General features: G+C 49.0%; 1 protein-coding gene across 13 annotated transcripts in view; it reads right to left on the reverse strand.

The window, feature by feature from the left end:
* ncam1b (neural cell adhesion molecule 1b) overlaps positions 1 to 16,765 on the reverse strand; it is a 119,183-nt gene that overhangs the window by 101,182 nt on the left and 1,236 nt on the right. The window lies entirely within an intron of this gene.

Below are 16,765 nucleotides of genomic sequence, written 5' to 3' on the forward strand. Positions count from 1 at the left end.
CTGACAGAGGTTAAAGTGGTGGGTCTCCTGATCAACACCAGCTACCGAGATCTTCAAACACGCCTCCGATCTATCAGAAGAGGGATTTAACTCGCTTCCAGATCAATATCTACTGCTTTTTCCACTTCTGTGAGCTTTCTCATGGAGCTCTACTTTAGAAATGAAATGTTCTATCCTCATAAGAAACAGATGATTATCATTTGTTCCTCCATTTAAACCACAAAGAATAAATTACATAAACTAATTTCAACACTAATCCAGATAATTACCTTTAATATCAGCTACGACATCTGAGTTGTTCTTATCCTGAATCTCTGAAACTAAATTGTTAAATGTAATAACTACAAATTATGGTCATTATCATCAGTGTCCAGATGTGAAAGCTCAGAGAAAAATCTATTTGCTCTGAATTCTAAACCGCGTTGTGTATCTCTTAGTGGGTTATGAAAGACCTTTACATTATTTCAGTCCTCTTGGATCATAATGTGAGTCTGTTGGATATTAGACAAGAATTACCATTGCTACCATTGCTATTCTGGTGCATTTTAACCCATTTTATAGGCTAGGAATGAGATCTTGGCTGTAAATGAGTGGACACATAGATCGTTTACTTTATGACCTTCTCTGTGCAGAGCACATGTACATATCTGTCAGACAGTAATTGGGCGTTTAGGACTGTGTGGAACTCATAATGTTCGACACGCTGCTTGAAATCTACTCTCCTTCGTCAGGAATGAGCTCAAGGTTGGCCTGAAGAACAGCGAGCGTATCGAGCCTCTGCAGACACCGAGAACATCACGTGCCCCAGCCCAAAGGTGCCGCTGCCAATTTTAACTTCCCACGCCTGTCAGTCGAGCCGCACGCTTCCGGCAGCGCTCTGTGGAAGAGAGGCCCTTCCCGCTAACAAAGGGCATTGTTAGCGTAGCCGTGAGAGAAGGAAGCAGGCCCATCTCCAGCGCTACTTAATTAAGCCGGCGCAGCCTGCAAAACTGCACGGCTGTGACACGCTTTGTGCGAATAGAGCAGCGTATGAATTTTTAAATCAGTTTGAAATGGGCTAAATCATCTGGCTGTCAGATCTAGGAGCGCTTGCGGGAATAATGTGCAGATCTCCTGTCTGGGGCGCACAAAATGCAAGTCAGAAGGAAACAGAGAAGCACCAATTGCTCCTCTTCCATATGCAAAGGCAAAAATGACAATTGCACACCAGGCAAGGATAGAAAAAGAGAGCGAGAGAGACAGAGGCAGAGAAAGAGAAAGAGAGGGAGGGTGTAAGAGAGAGAGGGAGAGACATAGAGAGAGAGAGAGACAGAAAGAGACGACTGAGCATGAATACGTCCCACTGGCCAGCTTCTCATTCTGCTCTGCTGCTGCTAATCAAATGTGTGGAAATCCCTTGTCCATATTCACAAGCGAGCCCCACATAGATCTGAGCACGTAAACAAGTCTGTGTATCTGTACCGTTATCTTCAGACGAGCAGGAGAAAGAGAGGAGGAGGAGGGGGAGGAAAGGGTAGAGAGAGGAGATGCAGGTTGGCTGCGCTGCTTGTCGAGATTTTTTTTATTTTTTTCCTTGAGCATTCGCCGCTCGTCACGGTCGAGCAACAGATGGCGAGGAGGCACCTATGCACAGCAAGAACCTGAGCACACACACACACACACACACACATAGGCACGCACAAACACACACAGGCACGCACAAATACACACACACACACACACACAGTAGCACAGGCCAGCTGGCCAGCTATGGCCCAGTAAAATCAGAGCCTACACAAGAGCTCTACGCACAAAGGGCACCCCACGCTCCGAGTGCAGCAGTCCAGCGCCGGGCGAGGATGCCACACGACACTCCCGCTGCTCTGCGTCCTCACACATCTGTGTGTCGGGGCGCAGGCTTCAGAACTTCTGCTCCACGCTGGCAGAGGACACCACCATCCCATCACCACCCCACCCCACCCCACCCGACTCCAGCCCAGCCCAACCCACTCCAACCCAGCCCAGCTCGCCTCCTTTTCCCCCTCACGACACGCCGATTTGTAGAAAAAGCATGCGGTGCCCGCGGCCTGAACATATTTCCCCTCTCTGCCAGTTAAAAGGACAAACTGCGGGGAGGGGCTGTGGTCAGAAAATGTCAAACCCAAATGGACACAAAGGAGCGTGAAGGAGGAGAGCCGCTGCTGAGAAAGAGGAGGAGGAGGAGGAGAGGATGAGGGGGTGGTTGCAACAACAACAGGGAACCTATTTTTTCGTTCAAGCTTCTAGTAAATTCTCCCAATTACAGCACATGCAGCCCCGGCTTCCCCACATCAAACGCCGGAATATTCCACACGAAAAACAGCACCCCGCCAACAACACGGGCTTGTTTTTGCGCTCCGTCTCTGAAAGACTTTCTCCTCTTTCTAATTTGCTCTGGTCTGAAGAGGAGAGGAGACCCAGGAGTTTTTACGCCTGCTAAGTCCTGGTGGAATCAGCGGAGGCCTTTAACAGCGGAGTGCTGGGACCTACTCCCCTCACATCTGCTGCTTGGGCTTCTAGTCATGTTTTCACCAAAAGGTCTTTTATTACACCATTAAACTTCTGCTGAATATTTTCACTGAAAAATGCTTGATGGCTATGTCAAATGGGTCGATAAACCGCCGTCCTTCAAACAGCTTACACCTGATAAAAAACCAACACTAACAGCTGCAGGCTGGGGCTGTTGTTGTGTTTGGAATAAATTCAGTTATTTTTTCACAAGCAGCAGAGCTCACAGACACGAGCTGCCTTGAATTGACCAGTCACCACAGAGTGAACAAGTTATTGAGTCTCTAAAGCCTCACACGAGTGATTGGGTCTCTCCAAATCTACGGACAGGAGTGATTGGGTCTTTTCAAATCCACAGACAGGAGTGATTGGGTCTCACCAAATCCACAGACATGAGTGATTGGGTCTCTCCAAATCCACAGACATGGACTTCCGGAGGAGGATGTTCCCAAAGTTAGAGTCTGGAAATCTGTCCTGTCAGAGGAGTTGGGTCTTCAAGAGCTTCTTGAAGATAGAGAGGGACACCTCTGCTCTGATATCACTTGTTAGTACATTCCACCATCAGGGGACTATCGGAACGTCACATATTACCAACCGTCACGTATGTCCAACCTCTTACGTGTATGTGTCATTTAATATTCATTTCTATACAAACCAAGACGGCGGATTCCTAAAGAAACGCAAGCACCCATACCATAAGTTTATCTAAATTAGCAATGTACCAAAAATTACATTTTACCGTGACTCGAAGAGCTGTAAACAGTGTTGGAGCTCCAGTGGAATTTTGAATTGCGATGAGAATTCTCGAGCTAACCGCTGATGTGCCATGAGAAAGGTTGGGAATAGGCACCCACCAGCCCAGCACTAAACTCCGAGCGTGGTAAACAAAATATTTCAGGCAGTAAAAGCCCCGGTAATCTACACACCTATGGCTACTGAAAAATACTGAAAAAAGGTTCATTTACCAAATGTTATTTTGAAGTATTAAAAAACATTGTTGTTTTAGAATTTTGAACGAAATGGTTGGTAATTAGCACGCTTACGATACAAATGAAAATAGTCCCCTCCTGTCTCTCGGCATGTCCCTCTGTCTGGACACAGCACTGCAGCTCAGTGCTTTGTCACTTCCATTGGACAAGGCCATACACATTCAGTGCTTTTATCTGTGATGTATGGGTGACTGTATAGCTCACTACACATCAGCTATGCGTGCCTGCGGGGGAGGGCCTCAGCTTCCGCGTCTATATATTACAGCCAAATGGCGCTTTCCACATGTCAGTATCGCATATGAGTCTGTAAATGGCATCGGACCAGGCCCTTCCCTATGGTCCATTTTCAATCTGAACGCCTCCTTACAGTAAATCAAACCCATAAAGGCCTTCATGCACCCACGCACTCACACGAGTGGGATCTGAATTGCACTGGAACTATCGAATACTTCGCTCAGCTCTCCCTGAGCCATCACACAATGTGTTTCGGTTCTGTTGGAGTCGGCGGCCATATGGGCTGGTGGGCTGCTTACTCCTCTCCCTCTCCTCTCCCTCTCCCCTTCATCTCCTCTCCTCTTCCTCTCCATCTCCTCTCCTCTTCCTCTCCCTCTCCATCTCCTCTTCCTCTCCCCGTCATCTCCTCTCCTCTTCCTCTCCTCTTCCTCTCCCTCTCCCCTTCATCTCCTCTCCTCTTCCTCTCCTCTCCTCTCCATCTCCTCTTCCTCTCCTCTCCATCTCCTCTTCATCTCCTCTCCTCTTCATCTCCTCTCCTCTTCCTCTCCTCTCCATCTTCTGTTCCTCTCCTCTCCTCTCCATCTTCTCTTCCTCTCCTCTCCATCTCCTCTTCCTCTCCTCTCCATCTTCTGTTCCTCTCCTCTCCTCTCCATCTTCTCTTCCTCTCCTCTCCATCTCCTCTTCCTCTTCCTCTCCTTCTCCTCTCCCTCTCCATCTCCTCTTCCTCTCCTCCTCCTCTTCCTCTCCTCTCCATCTCCTCTTCCTCTCCTTCTCCTCTTCCTCTCCTTGTCGCTGCACCGCTCTGTGTTGTTGTGCTCCAGCCCGGCTGGCTACTCGCTCAGCTATTTGCCAACATTTGATCATGTTGCCTCGGATGCTGGCAGCGTGCGGAGTGACCCGGTTCCGTCAACCCGTATTCACGCAGCAGTGGACTCAGGTCAGTCAGCCGGAACGAGCGAGCGCAAGGAGCAGTGTGTGTCCTCGACTTGCAGTGACGCACTTGCCTTGCTCACACACACACACACACACACACACACACACATAACCCCCGCCTCCATCTCTCGGATCAGCCCATCCTGCAGCCGCTCTGCTCAGTGCCAGGTCTGGCCCGGGATTGGTACGGAGGCCGTGACGGTTGGGGGTGCTGTCATCATGGTGCTAGAGGGACGTTCCAAAGCCCAGAGCAACACTGGGGGCTCTCCCTCACTACCCAGAGTTCACATACAAATGAGCACACACACACACACACACACACACACACTCATTCACACACACACACACGGCGGAACACACAGACGCAGCACTTTGAGCATAACATTAGTTATTTATCGGCTCATCAGGGTACAGCTGGGGAGAGCCTGTAGTCTGCAGTCAGTCAGCACAGACCTTAAACGGCCCACAGAGGATGAGGAGAGGAGGAGCAGAGAGCAGAGAGGAGAGAGGAATAGTGGAGAGGAGGAACAGAGCAGAGAGGAGAGAGGAATAGTGGAGAGGAGGAACAGAGAGCAGAGAGGAGAGAGGAATAGTGGAGAGGAGGAACAGAGAGCAGAGAGGAGAGAGGAGAGAGGAATAGTGGAGAGGAGGAGCAGAGAGCAGAGAGGAGAGAGGAATAGTGGAGAGGAGGAGCAGAGAGCAGAGAGGAATAGTGGAGAGGAGGAGCAGAGAGCAGAGAGGAGAGAGGAATAGTGGAGAGGAGGAACAGAGAGCAGAGAGGAGAGAGGAATAGTGGAGGGGAGAGTGGAGAGGAGAGAGGAACAGTGGAGAGGAGGAGCAGAGAGCAGAGAGGAGAGAGGAATAGTGGAGAGGAGGAACAGAGAGCAGAGAGGAGAGAGGAATAGTGGAGGGGAGAGTGGAGAGGAGAGGAGAGAGGAACAGTGGAGAGGAGGAGCAGAGAGCAGAGAGGAGAGAGGAATAGTGGAGAGGAGGAGCAGAGAGCAGAGAGGAGAGAGGAATAGTGGAGAGGAGGAACAGAGAGCAGAGAGGAGAGAGGAATAGTGGAGAGGAGGAACAGAGAGCAGAGAGGAGAGAGGAATAGTGGAGAGGAGGAACAGAGAGCAGAGGAGAGAGGAATAGTGGAGGGGAGAGTGGAGAGCAGAGAGGAGAGAGGAATAGTGGAGAGGAGGAACAGAGAGCAGAGAGGAGAGAGGAATAGTGGAGAGGAGGAACAGAGAGCAGAGAGGAGAGAGGAATAGTGGAGGGGAGAGTGGAGAGGAGAGGAGAGAGGAATAGTGGAGAGGAGGAACAGAGAGCAGAGAGGAGAGAGGAATAGTGGAGAGGAGGAACAGAGAGCAGAGAGGAGAGAGGAATAGTGGAGGGGAGAGTGGAGAGGAGAGGAGAGAGGAATAGTGGAGAGGAGGAACAGAGAGCAGAGAGGAGAGAGGAATAGTGGAGGGGAGAGTGGAGAGGAGAGGAGAGAGGAATAGAGGAGTGGATAGCAGAGATGGGAAAAAAAAGAAGAGGAGCATCTTGCACATAGAGAGGAATGGAGTGTCAGATGGGAGGGGGGCTGAGAGAAAGAGAGGGAGACACGAAATAGGAGGAAGAGAGGAGGGACAGATGGAGTGAGAGACTGAGTAGGAAAGTTGAGGGAAACGAGAGAGAGAGAGAGACGGGGAGACAGAGAGAGAGATGGGAAGAGAGAGATGGGAGAGAAATAGAGAAAAAGGGAGAGCAGGATGGCACAGTGGAACTCATGACACATCCGGCTCCCACTGCACGCACTGGAGCGAGAAGCTTCCAGAAAGCAGAGGGTCAGGAGGTCACCCCAGGCCATAGTGCTCCAGCCAGAGAGACAGACGAGAGGAGGGGGCGAGAGAGGGGTGAGAGAGGCGGAGGGTGAGAGAGAGGGTGAGAGAGAGGACGAGAGAGAGGGAGAGAGAGGCGGAGAGAGGCGGAGGGGAGAGGGGAGGGAGACCGGAAGAGACAGAGAGAGGAGAGAAAGAGAGATAGAGGGAGATAGAAAGAGAAAAAGAAAGACAAGATATCAAGAGACAAGATAAACCGATAGATATGAAAAGAAATATGGTGGGAGAGAAAAGCAGATGACAGAGAAGCCATCGGAGACACACATACACACACACACACACACACACACACAGAAACAGACAGAGTGCTGCGTATGAACTCTCTCCTCTCTGGTGGCCCATGGCACACACAACACTTGGCTGGCAACACAGTAGAAACCATCAAAGCACTGGGGCCCTCCAACAACCAACCCCTCCGAAGCCACACACACACACATGGGCCCTACAAAGCTAGCCACACACACACACACACACACACACACACACAGTTCTACATGGATTCACAGTTCTGCCCCCCTTCAAAGCAAGCTCTACATGGATTCTCACACACACATACACACTAAGCAGACTGTACAAGGCTTCAGACAGCCGGTCGGCTTCCCAGAGCCTGATGACTGTCTGTTCCAGCCTTTGAGGCTCTTCCCAGCAGAGGCTTGTGAAGTGTAGCAGAATGTTTTCCCTCCTCTCAGGCTCCAGAAGCTTCCGGGGTGGTCAGGGGGAACTAAGGAATTCCTCCTGAGTAATAATATTATGGCGGCTTAAGGAATAATCTGAACTGCACACCCACACACACACCACACACTTCTCTCTGTCCTGGAACTAGAACCAGCCAATCACCAAACAGCAGACCAGACACTTCCTCTATTCTCAGCACCAGCCAATCAGTACACTCCTCTGACCCCCACGGCGTCAACACACCAAATACAGTTGCATTATGGGTAGCTCAACTCAAGACACACCCTGGTGGTGCTATAGACAGCCGGTGTGGAACCTAGAATGTGAGCCTCCAGCTTGGGCCCTGTGTGTGTGTGTGTATGTGTGTGTGTGTGTGTGTGTGTGTGTGTGTGTGTATGTGTGTGTGTGTGTGTGTGTGTGTGTGTGTGTGTGAGAGTGAAGCAACGCCAGTGTAGAACCCAGCATGTGAGCCACCAGCTTGGACCCTGTGTGAGTAAATATGTGTGTGTGTGTGGGTGTGCTGATGTGTCACACCCTATAGTCTTAAAACATTCTCACATGCCATGTGCTCCATCTCTACACTCCCTTCAAGTTACACGTCAGACCCTTTACCAAACCATATGGTACGAATGTTGCTTACTGGTGCACCCCTGGGTTTATAACCAAGCCAGTGAAATCTTCTCCAGAGTAGGGGGGGCTGATGCTAATTCATAACTGTCTGTACGCAGTCTGACATGAAGCTCTTCAGAGATGGGATAATTACTGTGCTACAGCGGTGTAATTAGACACAGACAAACAATAATTACTAAATAAACAGCCAACAGCTGAGCCGCACAGGGAAGTTGGCTGAGTGGGGGCGCTCGAGCACCCGGTTCTGGAGTCCGGGGCGTCCGGGTGCCCGAGTGCTGTCAGCGGAATCACTGGATCTCTGCGGCAGCCTCTGCGCAGGAGAACCGGAGGAGAGGAAGAGAGCTCGGCCAGCGGCTGGAATTATTCATCAGAGCGAGAGCCCGACTCCCCGGAGCTGGAGAGGGGGAACGACGTTCTCTTCAACACAGACCTCTAACAAGCAGGAGAACCAACACAGAGGAGAGGAGAACTCATCCTGGCACAGAGCAGGAATCACGTACCAGCTGTAGAGTTGAAACATTACGCAACGCATTACGTATGAACTATTTATCAGACCTGATCGATTAAAAATAAATGAGAGCTGGGAAGTGAGGCTGACCACACAGTGTAGTGTGTTTCCTCCAAAGGGTCAGTAATGAAAAGAGCTCTTTAAACACACAGATTTACAGCAGCATGGAGGGTCTCTCAGATTGTTAAACAAATCACTACTGATATCCGCTTACACTAGTTTCCCCTTCCCCCTGTTCTAACTACTACGCCGACTTGACTTGGCTTGTAGGACCTACAGAGTATAGCCCGAAAAGCCCAAAAGCACACACTTCACACGATGATGAGTAACACACCACCAGCACCAACACCAGCACACATGGTCCCTCAATAAAGTGGCTTTCCATAGGGCCCTCAGTAAGGACACTGTCCATAGGGCCCTCAGTAAGGACACTCTCCATAGGACCCTCAGTAAGGATGCTCTCCATAGGGCCCTCAGTAAGGACACTCTCCATAGGACCCTCAGTAAGGATGCTCTCCATAGGGCCCTCAGTAAGGACACTCTCCATAGGACCCTCAGTAAGGATGCTCTCCATAGGGCCCTCAGTAAGGACACTCTCCATAGGGCCCTCAGTAAGGACACTCTCCATAGGACCCTCAGTAAGGATGCTCTCCATAGGGCCCTCAGTAAGGACACTCTCCATAGGACCCTCAGTAAGGGTGCTCTCCATAGGACCCTCAGTAAGGACACTCTCCATAGGACCCTCAGTAAGGATGCTCTCCATAGGACCCTCAGTAAGGACACTCTCCATAGGACCCTCAGTAAGGATGCTCTCCATAGGACCATCAGTAAGGACACTCTCCATAGGACCCTCAGAGATATGTGTCCTCCTCTCCATCTAATCTCTCCCACAAGTGTGGACGTACAGTACATCTAAGCTCTTTAACAGAGCAAGCCTGTCATTTTGGAGGGAATAATTTGACACCGCTCAAGCGCAGCCACTGATGGGTGAAAGAGAAAAGAGAGAGAGAGAGAGGGAAAAAAAAATAAGACAAAAAAATGACAAATCTGAGGACCTGGTATTTTTTCCCAGCATGATCAGTCTCCCTGTCAGGACTGTGCACACAGTTATTAGCGATTAAGGGCGGGGGGGGGGGGGGGGGGGGGGGGGACAGGGCCTAATGCATCCCCTTTATTAAGCTTAACTAAATTAACACTCTCAACCGGAGAGAAATCTGTGTCTGGACAATTGGGTTTAAATGTTTAATGCTGCGGCCTGGACAGATAGAGATGGGTGGAGGCTTCTGAGGGAGGATATCAGACCAGGCTAAGAGGCGGGAAAATACGTCAAGAGAAGAGAGAATAGAGGACAGGAGAGGAGGAGAAGAGAGAGGAGAGGAGAAGGCAGAGAAGAGACGAGATGAGAAGAGAGGAGAGAAGAGAGGAGAAGAGAGAAGAAGACACAGAAGAAAGGAGAGGAGATGTCAAGTTAAGAGAAGAGAGAAGAAGAGACAGAAGAGAGGAGAGGAGAAGAGAGGCGAAGAGAGAGAGCAGAGGAAAAAAAGGCGAGAACAAGAGAAGACTGGAGTAGAGAGGCGAGGGGAAGAGAAGCAAGAGGTGAGGGCGAGTGTCTCCACATTCCTGTTTATTCTGGCACCCACAGTGCTGCTCATTTGGTTACTGTGCTAATCTCTCCCTAACCCCCTCTCAAAAAACACGGGTCAGGGGGGATGAGGCTGAAATTTGATTAAGACGCCACTAAGCTTGCGTGAGCTCACTGTTGTTGTTCTAAGACATTACAACTGAGGCTGAGGCCACAACTGAGACGCTTCAGATGTGTCTGGCCACACTGCTGATCCCGAGGACAGGAGGTCCTTCTGGGCGGGTGGGTGAGGAGTGACCCCCCCTACACACACACACACACACACACACTCTTTATGAGGAAAACATAATATGATCAGGCCGGTTCCCTGGGCCACGACACTGTTAAAGCCAAGCCGAGTCTCTGCGCGCATACAGAATATCAATTAGTCACGCATGGCTGAGTGACAAACACCGCGAGTATGCTGCTGCTGTTGTACTATATGTTTTCTGTTTCAAAAACAGCACCAGGGTTATAAAGCTCTCTCCTCTCCTATGCCATCTCATGCAGACACAGCAGCAGGTCTCTGCTCTCTGCTCTGTCGCTTCCTGATTTGTTTATCTATGCCGGCTCAATCTGTGGAGATGCACACCTGCTGTCATTGTGTTGAGTGAGTCTTATGTAACAGGCATGTTATTTGTGCTTTTTCACGAAAGCATATGCAGAGCGCAAGGGGGGTCAGATAGGCCCTTCACATACAGGATTAGCGCCTTCACAGCGGGGAGAAGATTAAAGCTCGCCACACACACACACATCAAACATCCATGTATGCTACCAACACAAGATATACCACACAAGCAGACATACTCATATGATAGGGTCCCCACTACCCCCCCCCCCCCCCCACCACAGAAACACCCACAATTACAGATCTCTGTCCAGTAAGCTGAGGATGTTTCGCCCAGACAACAACATTGTAAGTAAGAAAAGCCATGTAACACAGTCTGCCAAACACTGGCTGACAAGTCAAGTAGACACCCACACACACACACAAGCATCAAGCATGCACACACTCACTTCCCTTATCCTGTTACTAAAAAACACCTCCATTCCTGTTACTAACAACCCCCACCTCCACTCCAAAACTCTCTGCAACCCTCCTGTTACTAAACAACCCCTTCACACCTAGTCTCTTGTTACTAAGGATACCTGACCCCTCACCCCTCCACTGCTGAGGGTGTAGCTCTAACAAGCAAAGCCACCTGACCATCTCAACCTCTCAGACGGTCTCTCCAGACGTCGAACACACAGCAAATATAAACTGCTTCTTCTACCGCACTCGAATACTGTATAATCTGTAGCCAGTGCAGTCAGGCATGCGCACGTGACTAGAATGACACATTATAGCCAAACACACACACACACACATACACAAGTGACCTGAATATCACATTATAGTCAGGTACACACACACACAAACACACACACACGTACACACTCCCACCCTGTGACCTGAATAAATTGTTAGTACCCCTCAGGTCATCTGGTCCTTCCCTCAGGGAGACCAATTCGGTTTGCAAACATACATAATATACCCTGGGAAAGTGACAGGGCTCTGAGCAAGCGTGCACACACAGACACAGACACACACTCATTTAATCGGTATATAGGGCACCTGCATTGTCCACTATACATGTTTCCTACATAAGGTTTTCTAACTTTCTCATAATGTATCTTTCTCAAATAGAACACTGAGCTAATTCCCATAATTAGTAAGTAATGAGAAACTAACGCTGGCTGCAGGGATGAATGGAGTTGTATAGAGAAAGAGAGGAGATGAGAGGAGAGAAGATGAGATGAGAGGAGAGGAGAGGAGAGGAGAGGGAAGGAGAGGAGAGGAGAGGAGAGCAGAGGAGAGGAGAGGAGGAAAGACAAAAGAAGGAAGAAAGGAGAGGAGAGGAAAGGAGAATGCTCCACTGGCATCACGCTTGTTGGCTCGACTGATCCGTTGGGCAGCCATTGACAGCAGCGGCCATGGGAGACAATCCTCTCATCTGCTCTGGGCATCAGAATAGAACCGAGGGCCCTCTGCCACACCACCAGGGCACAGCACAGGCTGCAACACACACCAGCGCACACCCACAGCCAGCCTGACAGACACCAGAATAGAGTACACACACACACACACACACACACCAGAGTGCACTACACACACATACAAAAACACACAATAGAGTAGACTACACACACACACATAATGCACTATGTAATGCTTTAACTGGGTAGGATCATGACCCATTTAGTCGTTTTTTGATGAACTGGTTACCGTATAAGCCCTAAATGGCATTGAATATTCACACCAAAGGGCAGACATATCAAGTCTTCCATGGTGTTGGATGGCGGGCATTTCAAGCAAAAATATGCTTAACATGTTACAACAATTGCATAAACTTATATTCTATAAATATTCGTTATTCGACTATTCAAAAAGTCCTCACCCCAGCCTTTCTGCCAGCCATGCTCTGCTATGCTTACATAACCACTGTTTCTGTGTGTGTGTTTGTGTGTGTGTGTGTGTGGTCTCACTGTCCCTGTGGTTTGACCAGCGCTGTTTTCAATCTGCTGGCTGTAATCGGCAGCCAAGTCCTCTTGTACGAGTGTGTGTGTGTGTGCGTGCCTGAATCAATGTGTGTGTTTTGGCAGAGAGCACACAGGTAGGGAGAGACGCCGTTGATGATGCAGTTGTTGTGTTTCCTGCGGAGCATCGCAGGCCTGAATCTGCCATTTCGGCTCAAAATCACCAGGGAGAGAATAGAGGAGCCAGGCCCCTTGGGAGCCATTTTGTTTCAGGGGACATCCTGTAGGGCAGGCAGTATTTCTCTCTGTCTCTCCCTCCCTGGAGGGTGGGGGGATGGAGAACTTGCCTCAAACGCGCTGCCACCTGGGTATCTATCAGTTTAACACACACACACACACACACACACACACACACAGACACACACACACACACAGGCACTCTCTCACACACAGATCGAGCAAGAGCTAACTAGAGTGTAAGTGACTGACGCTACAGGCTGATGCTTCTGTGTTTTGTACAGTACTGTTAGAACATGAGCAGGGACGACTCTGGAGACCTGTATGTGTGCGCGCGTGTGTGCATGTGTGTGGCATTGTGTCAGTATACTCTGTCCCTGCACAAGAACATTACAGGATGTTCCGCAGGTGACACCCCCAGTTGCTGCCTCGACTCACAGGTTGAATGTGCATGCGTGTGTGTGTGTGTGTGTCCTTCACTGGCCTCAAGTCACTTTTTAACAACTCCTCTGTCCGTTTTTTAACCTCTCTGGCCCCTTGTTGGTCATCCGTGTGGCCCTGTGAAAACGTCCTGATGCTCTGTGGACAACAGCAGTCTCCAACATGTTTAATTACTGTGGTCCTGATGCAGCAGTAAGCAGGCTGTGTCCCTCTGCACAAGCCCTGGCTTACCCCCAGCATGCAGCAGCATTCGGATAGACTTATCATTCAGAATTTGTCCAAAAGTGAATAATGCATGGCAGAGAAAAGCCCTCACACACACACACACACACACACACACACACGCACACACACACACAGACAAACGCGCTCGCACGGCACACACGTCCCAGCGCGACCGGCTGTAAAATTGAAACTGAGGCGGCGGTAAGCTGAAATCAATAATGTTGTGTTTACAAACACGAGCCGCTCAGGGCTGGATGGTCGTGGCGCGTCATGGCGAGAGCGATAGTGAGGCGCACGTGCGCGCTGCTTTGGCTTATCCCGGGAGAGAGGCTCAGCCCGAGCAGATTGGCATCTGAAGCTCTCAGACCAGCAGACCTCAGCATGATTGGCTGGATTTGTCATCACAATGATGACAGACACATGTATGTAATTACTCTACAGACAGACGGTCATACGCAGGGAGGGGTGGGAGGGGGCACACAGGCTGGCCCCCACCTGAGAGAGACCCAGCATTTAATATTGATTTATTACTCATTCATTAATATTGAATTAACATTTAATATTAATTTATCTTTATCATCCATCTCCCTCTCTCCATCTCTCACTGACTCCTACTATCTGGCACACCATTAAACTTGTGGGCGGCAGCTTCTATTCACAGCCTGTCTGTCTGTCTGTGGAGGAGATCCAGCCCCAGTCTGGTGGGCCCCTAAACTGGTCCAAAACAGACCTAGATGAGAACCTAAACTAGTCAAAACAGACCTAGATCAGCGCCTAAACTGGTCAAAAACAGACCTGGATTGCCCCCTAAACTGGTTCTAATTGGTTCTGGATCGGCCCAACTGATTCTAATTCTAATGGGGCTCGGATGCGGACCTGCGGCGGCTTTGGGCCAGTTGTGGTTGAGGGTCAGCGGCTATTGAGGGATGCTGCTGCCCCTCAGCCACGTGCAGGCAGCAGAAGATGGGCAGTTTGTTAAGGCGCTCCCGATTAGCGGCTCATCCTGACTGGTTTACCTCCGCCACCCCTCCCAGTGTACACAAGGAAAACACATCACCAGCGCAATGAGACGGGCAAGGTGCAAGCGAGCGAACGGCCATGCCAGCTAATTGACAAGGCGCATTTCAAAGATCTGAAGCCCATACAGGAAGATTACATCACAACAGATGAGTCATCTCCACCCCCTCCCACATACACACGCGCGCGCGCGCACACACACACACGTCCCAAGCCCCCAGTGGCGCACATGACAACCCCACCCCTTTTCTTTACCTAGCATTCAGACTGAGGTCCCAGGGAATTCCACCGAATTTCCAAAACATCAATATGCATGAACGCACTGAGCGGTTCAATGTTGAATATCAAACCAGCCCGCAGTCGCGCTTTACTGATGGGTAAAACAGCGCGCTCTCGGCGTCCCGTTACGGGACAAGCCAGCACTCAATAAAATGGCTGAAAATGCTCTTTCGCTCGGAGAGATATCCTTGCCAATAAACCGCCATGCGAGGTGAAACCAATCCATACATAAACCGAGATGTTATTCACAAACGAGCTAAGCTTGTGTCAGATGTACGCAAATCTATATGCCTCCATCAGAGAGCAATTCCCTTTAACTACAGTCGCAAGACGCGAGGGGAGGCAATCTTAATCAACGCTGCGTGCCATCTGCGCTTTCTTGGCTAGAATGGAATGCAACTAATAATACACCATCTATTTTGTTTTCTTCCATTCATCCAAACACAGGCACACCAATTAGGGTTAACGCACAGCGCTTACCCATTTTACCCGTCTGATGATATTAGACGAAAACAACATGCTAATTTATATTTACACAACTAATAAGCTATATGAATTTACATACAGCTGTCCACATCACAGCCCTCTAACAACTACAATTGGATAGAGGAGACTCAAATAGCGTCGACATTTAAAACAAGTGCACACAAAGTGGACAACCTTTAGCACGTCACTGCTGTGCATTGACTTAACCCCTGAATAAAAAATAGCGGATTGTTCCCGCCCAAACCGTCTACCGTTAGGTATTAGTTGATGGACTGTTGAAGTGTTTGTGCACAGGTGGAGCACTGGACTGTACTGCGAGGAACAATGCCTCTTAAAGGCCGTGTTGCAGGGTTCATTTTCCAACGAATTTGCACAATTTGCTTGTTGATAATAAACATTTAAACTGTTATCCATTGTATTTGATGTTGTTGGGTATCACAAAACGGAATATAATACGAAAAAGCAGGTAATATTTCACAGCATTTGAAGTGATTCTCCTTTCCCCCACAATGCATTGCATTACGTCACCTTGGGGAGACTACAGACCAAAGCCCACCTTGAGACCCTTGAGAATAACGAGAGAGGAGTAAAGAGAGACGAGTAAGGTATTGTTCAGCAGTAGATAGCGCAGATTATAGATAAATATATAGGCTATAGATAGCCTAGATATGTATATAGACAGATAGATAGCTAGATAGATCATGTCATTATGCTGGTCACAGGGGAGCTCCTCGACCAGCGGCCAAAATGCACTCGCTTCCCTAGTTACTGCAGCTCTCCACCACAGTTTCCATCGGGACGGCACAGCCCACACAAGCACCTGCAAAACTGCGACTTGCCCATATTATCTCCCTCTTTGGTAAGCCGTACCCTGACGATGTCAATGGCAATCAATCACGAGCAGTAGTTATCGAAAATATTCATGCTGAAGACACGACCAGCCTAATTGGCGGCGGCTAGAAGCTAAGTAACTGGGGTGGCTCACAGGTGGGACTAAAAAGTTAGCCCAGCTAGCTATCATGATGCTTCATATTCTGATCTTCTGACTAAGTTTGCCCAGTAGCCTACTTATCTGAACTAACGACATGATCACTATCACTAGATATAAAGAACATGTTGACTTTCATTCGGTGCTGTTCACTGACAGTAACAAAAAAAGTGTCGTAATGTTATAAGCATAATACATTGAACTGAATAGGTGCATTATAGCCTCATAACGAGGCCTCTCAAATTCAGAAAATTGCATTAAACTAAAATCGGAAGACATTGTTATCTTTGTTAGACCATAGGGTCGTTGTCATATAAATGCTGTAACGAAATTCGAAGTGTAAATATACAAACTTTATGTTGAAAGTGTAACCGCGACCGTTTCCCATAGGAATGAATGTAAAACATATACCCTCCAAAACGAGACCTCCCGAAATTCTGAAAAAATACTAAATTGATATCAGGCACCGTTATTACCATTGGTAGATCATAGGGTAGCTGTGATATAAATGCTGTGACGAAATTCGAAGTGTAAATATACAAACTTTATGTTGAAAGTGTAACCGCGATGTCCATTGAAATGCATTAA

The sequence above is a fragment of the Alosa sapidissima genome, chromosome 17 (genome assembly GCF_018492685.1).
Source record: "Alosa sapidissima isolate fAloSap1 chromosome 17, fAloSap1.pri, whole genome shotgun sequence".
NCBI lineage: Eukaryota > Metazoa > Chordata > Actinopteri > Clupeiformes > Clupeidae > Alosa > Alosa sapidissima.